This window comes from Anoplopoma fimbria, chromosome 21 (genome assembly GCF_027596085.1).
Source record: "Anoplopoma fimbria isolate UVic2021 breed Golden Eagle Sablefish chromosome 21, Afim_UVic_2022, whole genome shotgun sequence".
Lineage (NCBI taxonomy): Eukaryota > Metazoa > Chordata > Actinopteri > Perciformes > Anoplopomatidae > Anoplopoma > Anoplopoma fimbria.
Window position 1 is genome coordinate 6208746 of NC_072469.1, and position 12613 is coordinate 6221358.

General features: G+C 44.8%; 1 protein-coding gene across 1 annotated transcript in view; it reads right to left on the reverse strand.

The window, feature by feature from the left end:
• gli3 (GLI family zinc finger 3) overlaps positions 1-12071 on the reverse strand; it is a 90961-nt gene extending 78890 nt beyond the window's left edge. The window contains 1 exon segment of the mRNA XM_054623011.1: positions 11641-12071. The gene's annotated coding sequence lies outside the window, so the exon portion shown is untranslated.
• Between the last annotated feature and the right edge of the window lie 542 nt (positions 12072-12613).

Here is a 12613-nt window from a genome sequence, read left to right on the forward strand (position 1 = left end):
AGTTGTTGCAGCTGCAGAAGCGCATGCCAAAGACTCTATAGCGAAGGTTTCCACTTGAGTGGCCCCTGCACATGGCACCCACTGTAAAGCATAAAAAAAAGAGTGAGGTCTGTATCCTGTCAGTGGGCCTCTCATCTCCAGTGATAACAGTCTTCCTACAAGGCTTTAGAAAGCGCTCTGCACGATGCCACAACCAGAGCGCGACAACAACATCCTTCACTTTGCTTTCGCAGCGAAAGAGTACATGTTACGCGGCGCGCTGCGTTGTTTGAGAGCACGGTTCCTATGTGATGCATGTGTGTGTGTGTGTGTGTGTGTGTGTGTGTGTGTGACGGGGGACTGTGTTTGAGAGTGTGCGAGCCGTGCTGCATGACGCTGTGTAGAGGAGTCGGATGCTCCAGGTGCTCGATACGCCTCTCGGTAGGCAAGTGCGATCACTGTGTGCAGAACATAAATAAGACAGGGGACCCCAGGGAGGGGATGAGTGGAGGGAGAGAAATTCCTGTACTGATGAAAACCTCACACGCAACTCTCTCTGCCTCCTCTTCCTCCTCCTCCTCCTCCTCACACGTGCTCTGTGAGAAGGATCAAGCAGATGGAAGGTCCTGAATGAGCAGATACGGCTTTTTGACAGAAGGTTTTCACGCTTAAGAGAGTAAAACAACGAGTATTTGAGGAGACTGAACTGCTCAGAGCGTTCCGGAGGTTGTACAGCTACAGGTTACGCCGTCATCGTGAAACTTTCCTGCCCGCCAGTACTTGGAAGTTCTCCTTTCTTTCTCTTCTCACTTATTTCATTGCATGCTCCCTCTCCTGCTCTCACCCTTTCCCTCCTCCTTTTTCTATCTCCCTTTTCCCTCATTCCTTTGTGTCATTGGAATAAGTGTTGGAGCCGGAGTGAGTCAGTGCTGCTATGTGATTAATGACGGGCCCTGGCGTTCTTCGGGGCCCGAACGCTAACAACAGCCAGGGGGCAGCGCGATAATGCACAATAATAAAGCCAGCAGACAAACAGGCGGGCAAACGCAAGGCCTATTAGCTAGCCCCATCAGGACGGCTAAGTGAGAAATTAGCCCCTTCCCAAGCTCCGCCACAATTCATCAAGTGCTGCCCCTGAATCCCCCCTCAAGAAGTCATAATGTTTACTTAAATACTGGCCTCGATGCCCCAGCGGCGAGCTTTATTGGTTCTTATTAATTCCCGTTCTGGCCCTCGCGGCCATGCCATTTAAACCGAATTAAAGGGGTGAAAATTGGATGAGATGAAGTTGTCTTGGTGTTTGGCTCTCATGTGATAAAGCCGGACCTAAACGGAGGGAGACTTTGGGAGGGAAGAAAAAAGAAAATAAGAGGGGAGGGCAAACAAATCAGCATGTAAAGGAATGCTGAATGAAGCTGTCCTGAAATGTGCCGCAGTCAGTCAGAGGAATGCAGGGAGAGAGAGAGAGAGGGAGGGAAAAGGGAGAGAAAAGGGAGAAATGGCATTGCTTTAATGCTAGACTTCCTGTGTGGATGGGAAGGGATCCAGAAGGGTAACACTGGGTCACACATTCCACAGATGCAAAAAATAAATGATGTTGTATCTTCACGTTCTCCTTATCTTTCATCAGGCAGGGTTGAAAGATACCGTAAAATAAGGTCACTCTATCAGCACTCCAACCTTATTTCAACATGTCAGTGATGGACAGGAGGACAAGGGGAGGGAGTGCATTAATGAGGTGGTTGTGCTGGTCTTAAAATAACAGAGAAATGAATCACAAGTCTAAAAAAACAGTGATTAAACATGTCTGTTTTCATCAGCATGGTCGATTCACCCATTATTCAGAGCGTTTTTTTATTACATTACATTACATTACAGTCATTTTTATTATCTAGAGCTGAAACGCTTGGTTGATAAGTTGAATCAATTAGTCGTTTATCAAGAAATATGCAAAACATTTGCTGGTTCCAGCTCCTAAAGGGAAAACTGACTATTTTCCTCTGTTTATGTAATTATAAACTGGACATCTTTGGGTTTTTGGAAACTTCAAATGGGCACTTTTCACTAGTTTCTGGCGTTTTAAACTCTAAATGATTTATTGATTCATGTATTCACAGAATAACTCATAGTCAGCTGTTGCAGCTCAATACTGTCTTCTCCGTGCAGTTGCTGAAGTTCACTTCCCTCTTCGCTGTACAAGTAGTGCTTTCATGTGAAACCACAGCACTGAATGGGTTCGCTGGCCCTTGTGCAGGTTCTGTAAGTGGAGCATGCAAGTTAAGAGTCCCATGCACGTGAACTGTGGGTCTTCGTTGCAGGATTGGCGGCGGTGTGAGAGTGTGTTCTATAGTAGTATGGAGTATATGGCAGCGGAGGGTGGGGGGGGGGGGTGAGATCAAAGACAGCTGAAGCTCAGAGGGAGTCCCGGAGACTTCCAGCTCCTTGACGGCTCTCCCAACGGCGGCGTCGGGAGACAACTCTCTCCCTTCACTTTCATATCAGCCACAGAGCCCCCCATCCCTCTGCACCAGCTCTTCAACTCCACACACACACACACACACACACACACACACACACACACACACACACACACACACACACACACACACACACACACACACATATACACAAACGCACGCACAGCAAGTCTCAGAGGATTTGCCAGTGCTGCAAAAACCTGTACCCCACCTACAGCACACACACACACACACACACACACACACACACACACACACACACACACACACACACACACACACACACACACACACACGCTGTTGCTCATCAGAAACACGCAGCTGAATTTTTGGGAGTTTGGAAGAAACTCACTCACTCTCCCAGTGAGAAACGACTCACGCAACCCAAACACTGAGACAATATCACACCACACAGGAATGACAAAAAATAAACTTCCCATAAACTCCAAAGAGCACAGTCACAAAATGGCCCCCATGAAAATCCTCGGCATAAAGAACGAGGAACAAGACCGTCATTAGACAGGCAGCCCCCTCAGGCCCGCCGACTCCATCGCGAGGAAGCCAAACATCTGGGTGTGTTTACTCGTTTCAGCTGTTTGCAACCCCGCCTTCGAATAAATCTGGGAGCCGTAACACCATCGCTTAGGACAGCTCCTAAACAAACACGCTCACCGCTTGCCGGCTCGCTCACTCACTTACTCACTCCTCTCCGCACGCTCCGGCATCCCAACCGGAGCCGGGCCGGGCTAACGCAGGCAAATAAATTTGTGGAAGTGGAGGAGGAGGAGGAGGTGGAGGAGAAGGAGGAGGCCTTAATTGGAGCGTTTTGACGGGAGCCTGGGGTTAATTGGGAAGCATGGAGAGCAGCTGGCTCCACGATGGAAGTTGAGACAGGGATAATAAGTTCACCCTTCGCAGGAGAGACGGTTAGTGATGAATCAGATCAGAGGAACAGTGTACAGTGTGTAATCACCCTCACATCTCCCCCCCCCCCTCCTCCTCCTCCTCCACCACCTCCACCCTGACAAGCAGAGACAACCTGGCTCCCAGCTACGCAATCTGGCACCTATCACACAGGACTGGCAGTCGGAGGGAAGAGATCACCCGGCGATGGTTCACACACACTCACACACACACACACACACACACACACACACACACACACTCACACACACACACACACACACACACACACACACACACACACACACACACACACAGAGCTAATCACTCACGCACACCATCATTCTTACCTCTAGGACACGGAACCCAGTTTTATCAGTTCGCCCGGTCGATGTATGTAAATCTCTCCAACAATGTGTGTACTAATGGCTTATTACCCCGCGTTAGCTGGTTTGCATTGATCTCTACGCCAGAGGGAGATGGGGGGGGGAACTAGAGCAGTTCGCAGCTCATATGTACCAAGCAGGACTATAATCACATCCCAGCTTGTTTCAATAAAAGCAACATTAGCATAAACCATCTCAAACACACTAAAACCTTCACCCCGTGCAAGAAAAAAAAGGGGGGGGGAGAGAAAAAAAAAAAACTTTCCTGGATTATAGGGTAATCAGGGCCATATGGGATGGGTCGGTTCAACTTTGTGCGTCTCTCTGATGTGTATAGATTGTCTCCACAGATTATGACTTTCTAAATGAGGGCACTATTTTTTTCCAGAGGAGCAAGTCTTTAGCCAGTATATATATATATATATATATATATATAGAGAGAGAGAGAGAGAGAGAGAGAGAGAGAGAGAGAGAGAGAGAGAGAGAGAGAAGAGAAAGTGTGTCTCTCAGGAAACTAGTATCTGCAAAGGGTTTAGATATAACCCCAAACTCAGTTGCTTGTGCTGGGAGGCTGGCTGAGGGAAGCCCAGGTAGAGTCATAGGCAGTAATGGGAGGAGACAGCGACTTAGAGCGCCACACAAAAGCCAGGCTTTATAAATAATTCCAAAAGCTAACAGGATCCCTTGTATGTGTGAATCTGTGAAATACATTCACACATGAATGCACACACACACACACACACACACACACACACACGCCCTGCCACCAGGGGGAATAGGGTTATTCACACTCTTCCACTGGGGCTGCTGGGAGTCTGACCTGCCTGGTAAATAAATTGGTAAATTTAGGTGAGTATCTTTTTTTTTTTTTTTTTTTTTTTTTTTTTTTTTTTTTTGCATAGATGATGCAAAAACAAGTCCTATAAATAAAATAAAAAAGGTCCATTTGAGCAACAACAACAACACACACACACACACACACACACACACACACACACACACACACACACACACACACACACACACACACACACACGTTGACACACTCACTCACTCATAATGCAGGGCAGCAAAGCACACCGGAGACCTGTCTTGTAAATCTCTTTGTGAAAGCAGCTTTGGGGGGTAGACAGGGGCTTACGCTCTGAGCCCTGAGGTAGAGCTACAGACTCCACTCCCTCTAACCCCCCCATGGTCTTCCTTCCCTCTCCCACACACATACTCTGCGCTCTCCTCCTCACTTTCCGTCCACCCTACATTTCCTCCTCCTATTCCTGCCCTTCTCTCACCTTATCCATCGCTCCCCTCCCTCCCTCTGTTCTCCCCCCCCTCTCCCCTCTCCCCTCTCTCTCCTCCCCTCTGTCCCGGCCCACGGGCTCCAGAGCGCTGGTCCTTAGCCCCGCAGGCTCCCGTGGCGTTGCGGTGACTAATGTCCTGCCTTTGCTCAGACAATGAGTTTGAGACTGAGCCGGGAAAGTGTTGAGGAGGGGAAAAGACTCTAGCACCTTTTGACAAATGGAACCCTTCGCACTCCCGAGCCCACTGAGGGAGGCTTTACAATGTCGCGCTCCACGCTCCACGTCCTCCGAGGGACGGCTGCAACCCGCAAAGCCGCATCTGGGGGAATATAATGAATTCTTTGGGAAGTCTAACCTGGCTTTCTTCATGAATAAGATATATTTCCAAAGCATGTCGACCCCTCTTAATAAAAACACAAGTCTGGCAGGAATAGCCAAAGCCGTTTTAGGGGCCCCATGTACACGTTAATATTTCTGTTTCTCTATAAATTTTCTCGGGGTCTACTTCTTTTCCAGGCCTGTCACTGCGAGGCCAGGCCTACGTTCTCCCCCTGCAAGGTGGAGGAGCCCTGATGACAAACTGTCATTAAAAAAACGGCTGGAGTCCCTCTCTTTCAAGGAACTCAAACTCTTGGATGCTCCCTCCTCTTCCCCATGCACCCTACCCCCCATGCAACCCTGAAAGGAACTGGGCTTTGTCTGAGGAGCAAAGGAGAGAGGAATACCCCCGCCCCTTCAACCCTACCTCCCCTCCCAAAACCCTGTTCCTCGCTCCCTGCGGAGTATTGTTAAAACACAGCCCCCTCTCTTTTCCGAAGCCCGGGCTCTTAAAACAGCATGCTTTGCATGAGAAAAAACGATTAGTCTTCAAATGCTCCGCTGTCAAAGGAGGGCTCTTTCAGGTCGGGGCAGAAATTTGCTCCGATAGTAGAGTTCCTCTTTTGTTTTTCCAAGATGAGGCATTATTAGAGCCGGGGTCTGTTAGCATTCATTGCTGAGAAGAACACACTAGAGGGGTTTATACGGGATGCCTAACCCCCTCCTCCGCCTTTCCAACTTGCCCCAAGTCCGCAGCAGACGGAAATGAAGGAGCAGAGTGGGGGAAGAGGTACTCATCTAAACATGTTTGGAGAGGAGAGAGAATGTCCGGGCATGTGCTTCTTTCAGGTATTAACCTTGGGATTTACATTTGACATTCAAACAATGGCCCCCTCCTTGACCTCCACTCCAGGATGCAGCAATACTCAGGGATAACTCCCACTGAAAGACAACTAAGCAGCATGGGATTGCAAACACATGGGGTGCACATTGTGAGCATTATTGCATGACAATGCATAACTTAATTACTGGTTCGAGGGCAGGAGTTTTGTTTCTAAAAATGCACAGTTAACAATAAAGCATTTTCGGCTGAGATAATTTGCACAGAGAGTGAACGTACTGGTGTCTCGGAGCAGACAAGAGCCTGACTCATGGCTTCACACATCAAGAGGCAGGGGGTAAGTGACAGATCATTGTTCACAGCAAGCGGCCAGTTCATCTGTCCCCCAATCACCGCCCCGGCCGAGAAAGCACAGACCCCCTCACGGATGCCACAACCGGCTCCCGTCAAAGGCTGACACAATGCCACATCTGCAATAACAGGCCCGGCCCCGGGACACTGTGTCTTTAGGAGCTCAACTTTACACGCAGCCCACGAGCAAATGGGGCCCCAACACCAAAAGCACTTCACCTCTTGCTGCTATACTTCACACCGCAGACTTAAAGACATTTTTACGGCGGGCTACAGCAAACAGAGGAGGGGATGAGCGGCGCCCACATGCAGGCGTGAGCTGTCCTGTTTCTCCTCAAAGTGTGTGAGAAAAAGAAAAAAAGAACGCAGCCGCTTGCAGGCATACTCAACAAAACGGTGTATTTGCAATAAAATTTACCGCGACCTACAACGGGTCTTATGTTCAGCTGTCAAACACAACTCAATCGATCGTAAATTTTAACTCACTTGATGCAAATTTACTTTACTGTTTTCACTCCTTTTTTTTTTCCTCCTTTTTTTTTTATTGCCGTCTTCGGTGCCTCACTCTGGGAGAGCAGTTGACCGGACTAATTGTCAGGTCCAGTTTGAGTTTCCAACAGGCCAGAGCCATGGAAAACAAACCAGACCTCTCTCAGCCCCTGCAAAGGCAACTTGAGCTCCCACCTTTTTTTCCTACTATTACTTATTCCTTCAGACAAATGAGAAAAAAATAAAGTTGCTTCCACAAGAGAGGGAAAAAGAAAAAAGAAGGAAAAAATAAATTCTAAACAAGCACGTGTATGAGCGAGGGAAGAGGAGCCAAAGGAAGAGAAAAAAGAGAAGTGTGAATGAGCAGCAGAATGCATGTACATGCATGCAGTTTGAGTGCGGCGAGGTGTATGAATGTGTCAGTATGCTGTTTGCAAAAAGCCCCGAGTGTATTAAGATTCCTGGATGTGTGTAATATACATATCTGAAATTACTGTGCGATATATCTGGAGTCTCACACCCTCTTCACCGCCACTTTCCCCCCACATCGCACACACGCACGCCTTATCCGAAGACATCACCCGGCTTGAAAGGTGCCTTTAGCAGGCTCCTTGAAGCGGGGAGCGGGGGTCCCGCTCTGGGACAATGATGGTTGAGGTGGAGGGGAGCCGGGGGAGCAGGAACACATAGCATATTAAATCTGCTGGCGGAGCTGGGTCGTCCGCGCGGAGAGCCAGAGAGCCCAGATCTGAGGCATGCCCTGAAGGGATGGCTGGGCCTGGGGATTAGGAGGCCAAGGAGAAGCCCTTGCGAGCCCCAAGACCCCCTTCTTGTCTCTGCTCGCACGCAAATGCATCCAGACATTTTGACGCTTTTCAGGTTTGCCATCTCAGCCCAACTTTTCAATGCAGTCCTCGCAAACCACACCAGCGAACACACACACACACACACACACACACACACACACACACACACGCGCGCATTTCCACCCGCTCTCATGCACAGCCTTTTTTTCTTTTTTCTTCCTCAATCACTACCTCTGTCTGACTTGTCCTCTTTCTTTCCCCCACTGTGTCTGTTTCATTTGATGTCAACATATCAAAGTACTAAATCATCAAAGTGAGAGATTTCTTTTGGGGTCCATCCACTCGACTACGCGAGTTACATGCAAGGGAAGCAACAGCTAATCAAATTATACAGGGAATTACTCCAAAACTTCCACTTGTTTCTGTGTATTTTAAAAACTTATTTACACCTTCTGTGTGGTTCTTGTAACACAAAAAACTCCTGCAGAGAAAAACCCTGCAGAGACAGCGAGCTAACACTAAAAGTAAACTACAGTCCTCATTATCTTTAGGAAAAACAACTTCCTCACATTACCCTGGTTTTAACAAACATCTGCCACCTCTTTTGAGGGCTTCAGGGTCGCAGCATTAGCACAACAACACACCTCATTAGGGCCTCGTGCATTAAAAGCTGATAACAGGTATTCTTCCTGCAGGGTGTGAAAGGCCTGAGGACAGAACCTGCCTTTAGCTGAGAATGCAAAGGCCCTTAAAGAGAGGAGAGGGCCATACCTCAACCGCTAATAGCATGTCATCTCCCTGCATTAACACGACAGGCCTTATTCTGCCAGGTCGCCGGGTCACGGGTGAGCCGGGCGCCAGCGTCGCTATGCATGACTTTACTTTAAGGAGCGCTTTAAGTTGAGATAAAACAATACGCCACGCTGCTATCTGACGGACTGAGAGGGAAGCGAAGCTGGAGCGTGGAGCTGAAGGAGGCAGAGAGCGGCTGCGATACATCTCTGCTGGCTACAGTAAGCGAGTGGCTCTGAGTTGTGCATCTCATTCCAGCAGATTAGCATCTTAAACACTGCTGCATTCATCACCGCTGCTGCATCATAATGAGACAAAGTCCTGTTTTTTTTTTGGGGGGGGGTTTTGGTAAAGGTGCACCTGTTTGAAATCGGTATCCAGCTTGGTAGTTTCCTTTAGGTAAAATGTAATAGTACAAAAAAATGTTTTTGTTCTTCTGTAATATTCATACATAATTATTTTTTTTTTGTTCTTCTTTATTTTCCATAATATGAAGCTGTTTTATATGCTTAGTTATACATCACATTCTTTTTTTAAAAATACTGACGTCCACATGTTGAGTAAAGACAGAAATTAAATAAATAATAATAATAAATAGTTTAAAGTTTTTCTAGTGAATGTTAAATCCCAAAACATCACAGATTTCTCTTTCATCAGTCGGTCACAGAGTTTTGATTTTTATCACATTTAATTTAAGGCTCATGGAAAATGTATCATGTCTTATATTTTATATAAATGAAATTAGATGCCATCCTTATTTTTGGCCTCAAATAAAAATGATATAAAGGCACTCATAAGGTATTTTTAATGATCAGTTTTATTAACAAATTATTAATAAGCCACAAAAAAGCCAAACATAAAGGGGATAAATGTACGTCCATGTTTGTTTTATCACAATAAAGAAAATTACTATTAGTAATTATTCTCATGATGTCATTTTAAAATGTTAAATATTACATTTTAAATCTGAGGCCTGATGCGTCTGCTCCTTCTTTTCCTTAGTAACTGAGCTGAATCACTGACATGACATGATTCACTCCCTCCTTACAGGCCATATAAACTGTTATTTTGTTAGCATAAATGAAATAAGGGAAATATCAAATGACAGCTTATGTGACAGTCCCTTTTTTTATTTTATTAGACAAATGTAACCAAGTCCTCTCCTCAAAGTCAAATCCACAGCCAAGAGGAATGATGGAGGAGCTTCGTAAAAACAGCTTAAAAAGGAGATTTTTTATCCGTGTGAACTTGTGCTGTTAAATATCTTATTTGGTGTGTTCCCTCACTTCTCTGTCTCCAGGCAGCCAGACCCCCGTTAATAATTTGCCAAGTGTCAAAAAAAAAGGAGGATTTTGAGCTGCACCGCATGGCTGAGCACCTCGGACCCTCATCGTCTGTATGAAACCCGAGAGCAGACAAGCAGATAAAATGTGGAACAGCTGGCGAAGGACAGGAGGGAAAGTTTCAAACAAATATCCGCACATGTGGAGGCTCGGGGGCTCGCAAACGTTTTCATGTCCCAAACCCCCCCCCCAAAAAAATACAGACTTCTGTTTGAGAGATTTTCTTTTTTCACCTTACACAAGTCCATGTGAGAGTTTGTTATTTCAGTGTGGATTTTGTTTTTAAATGAAGGGCTGCCTCTGAATGGGACAAACCTGTGATTGTATTAGTCCTTCTTATCCATACTTAATTGTGATAAATCCAGTGAATACTTATAAACTAAATCAGTGACTTTACAGTATTTCTAATTTTGCTTGGGGCCCCATAAAACTCCCCACATGGACCCCTGCAGGGCCACAGACCCCCCTGCAATGGGCTTAAATTTCTCTGAGCACATGCTTTCAAACACGATATGTTTCCTTTACACATTTGTACTTTTTTTTTTTTTTTTTTTAAAGATGAAGCACATAATAATTTGTATTAATTTCTAAGTGTTTCAATTTTGTCAAGTTCCAAATACTGACACTGGTTAAATAAAATAAAAGACCACATTTCACCTTGGTGATACATTGCAATTTTCCCTTTCTTTTTTTTTTAAATATCAGATCAATGCAAAATGTAAACCTAAATGAGTTGTTAAACTGGACATTGTTTTTGCAGTGGAAATAATTCCTGTGTGTATAAAAAAAAAAAAAAAAGGCCTCAAATTGACTTTTAAGTTTTGAAAATACCATAAAAACCACTTATAAGTAAATGTGTGTGTGTATATATGTGCATGTAGCTGTTTCAATGCGTCTGCAGGCTCTTAACAGAATAAACTGAATCAATAACAGACACTGAAATATGATCACACATGCACATACATATGCATGCCCCCCACCCACCCCCACACCTCGCGTTTCTTTAGGCATTAGTCCAATAAAGTTACATGTCTGCAGAAGTTCATAAAGTTTCTGTTCAAACCACCAAGCAGCTTATATATATATATATATATATATATACATATATATATATATATATATATATATATATATATATATATATATATATATACACACACACACACACACACGTGTTCTTTCTGTCTTATAACACACAGATCCAAACACTGCTTTTCCATGACTACCCAAACTTTATGCAACTTTCTTAATAGTTGAGAAATGCACATCTGTCTGTCGGATAGTTGTAAAGTGTGCCATCCGGGGTTTCTTACAACCAACACTTATTTCACAGAGCATAAATCACACACCCCGGCCAAGTGTAACACAAGTCTGCTGTGCTGCATTTTCGGGCTTTTCTTTTTCTTTTTTTCTTTCTTTTTTTTTTTTTGGGATCCCAGACTGAAGCTTTCATGGTGTTTCCTCTGTTAACACACTCTCATGTCTACATCTTTACTTGTATGAAATTCCATCGTTTCTGGGAACATGAAACCTCTTCTGCTTCTCAAACGACTCCCGAAAACTTTAAAAAAAAAAAAAAAAAAAAAAAAAAAAAAAAAAAAAAGTGGACAAATAAGCGCAACAATGTTCCGCCTGTGCGTAAAAATAGATTACTTACTTCTTTCTGTGTGGTTCCTCCTCTAATTCTTCACTTTTTTTTTTTATCTTCACAGGAGAGAAAAAATAAAGTGTTTTATCTTGTTTCTTCGGCTTCTTCTCTGCTGTAGTTGCAGATGTGCCTCAGGACTTGTCTGGGACTTTTTTCTTTTTTTTTTTTTTTTTTTTTTTTTTACGCTGCAACTCCAACTCCAAAGCGGCGCTGCTAGAGTTTTTCCTCTTGGCCGTCTTTCTCCTCCTTCTCACAGTTTGCTGTGTACAACCACCGCCGGACCGAGACCATCAGCCTGCCGATACAATCTGCCGATAGCAGACCGCAGATCTGCGCCAGAACAACACCGGGCGTCAGAGCAGCGCATGGAGAGCTTGTTATTACATTTAGTGCGCTTTTTCCAGGAGAAGAGAGAGGACGAAGTGTGGGACTCCAGCTGCTCCTTCCCTCGCTTGACTCCTCCCTTCGGATTGCTCCCTCCTTTCCTCACTGCCTCCCTCCTTTTTTTTTTTTTTTGGTATTTTCTGTACCCCTTCCTTCTTTTCTTTCTTTAAACCAACATTTTCTTTTTTTTTTTTTTTTTTTTTTTTTTACATTAATCCTAGTTTGTCCTAATACTACAATTTATGGAGCATAAGCCCACATTACTCAGTTTACCCACCTCTCTCTTCCTTGTGGGCCTTTGTAGCACATTTGGAAGTCTCCTACTGATCCAAGTTGGGGAAAATGTGTTTAAACTGACAAGAAAGTGAGATTTTGATAATCTTTGGCACCATTTCCCTGTTTATACTCTCCTTGTATGACAATGTAACTTATATTAGCATTTGTATGTGTATTCAATGCACATCAAAGACTCTATTAGGACTGTTTTATAAAGGACATTACAAAAGTTTACAGGATAGTAAGACATACATTGAGGTGCACATTTACATAAATCCCTATAGTTAAACTAACACATGACAAAACATACAGCACAATGTCT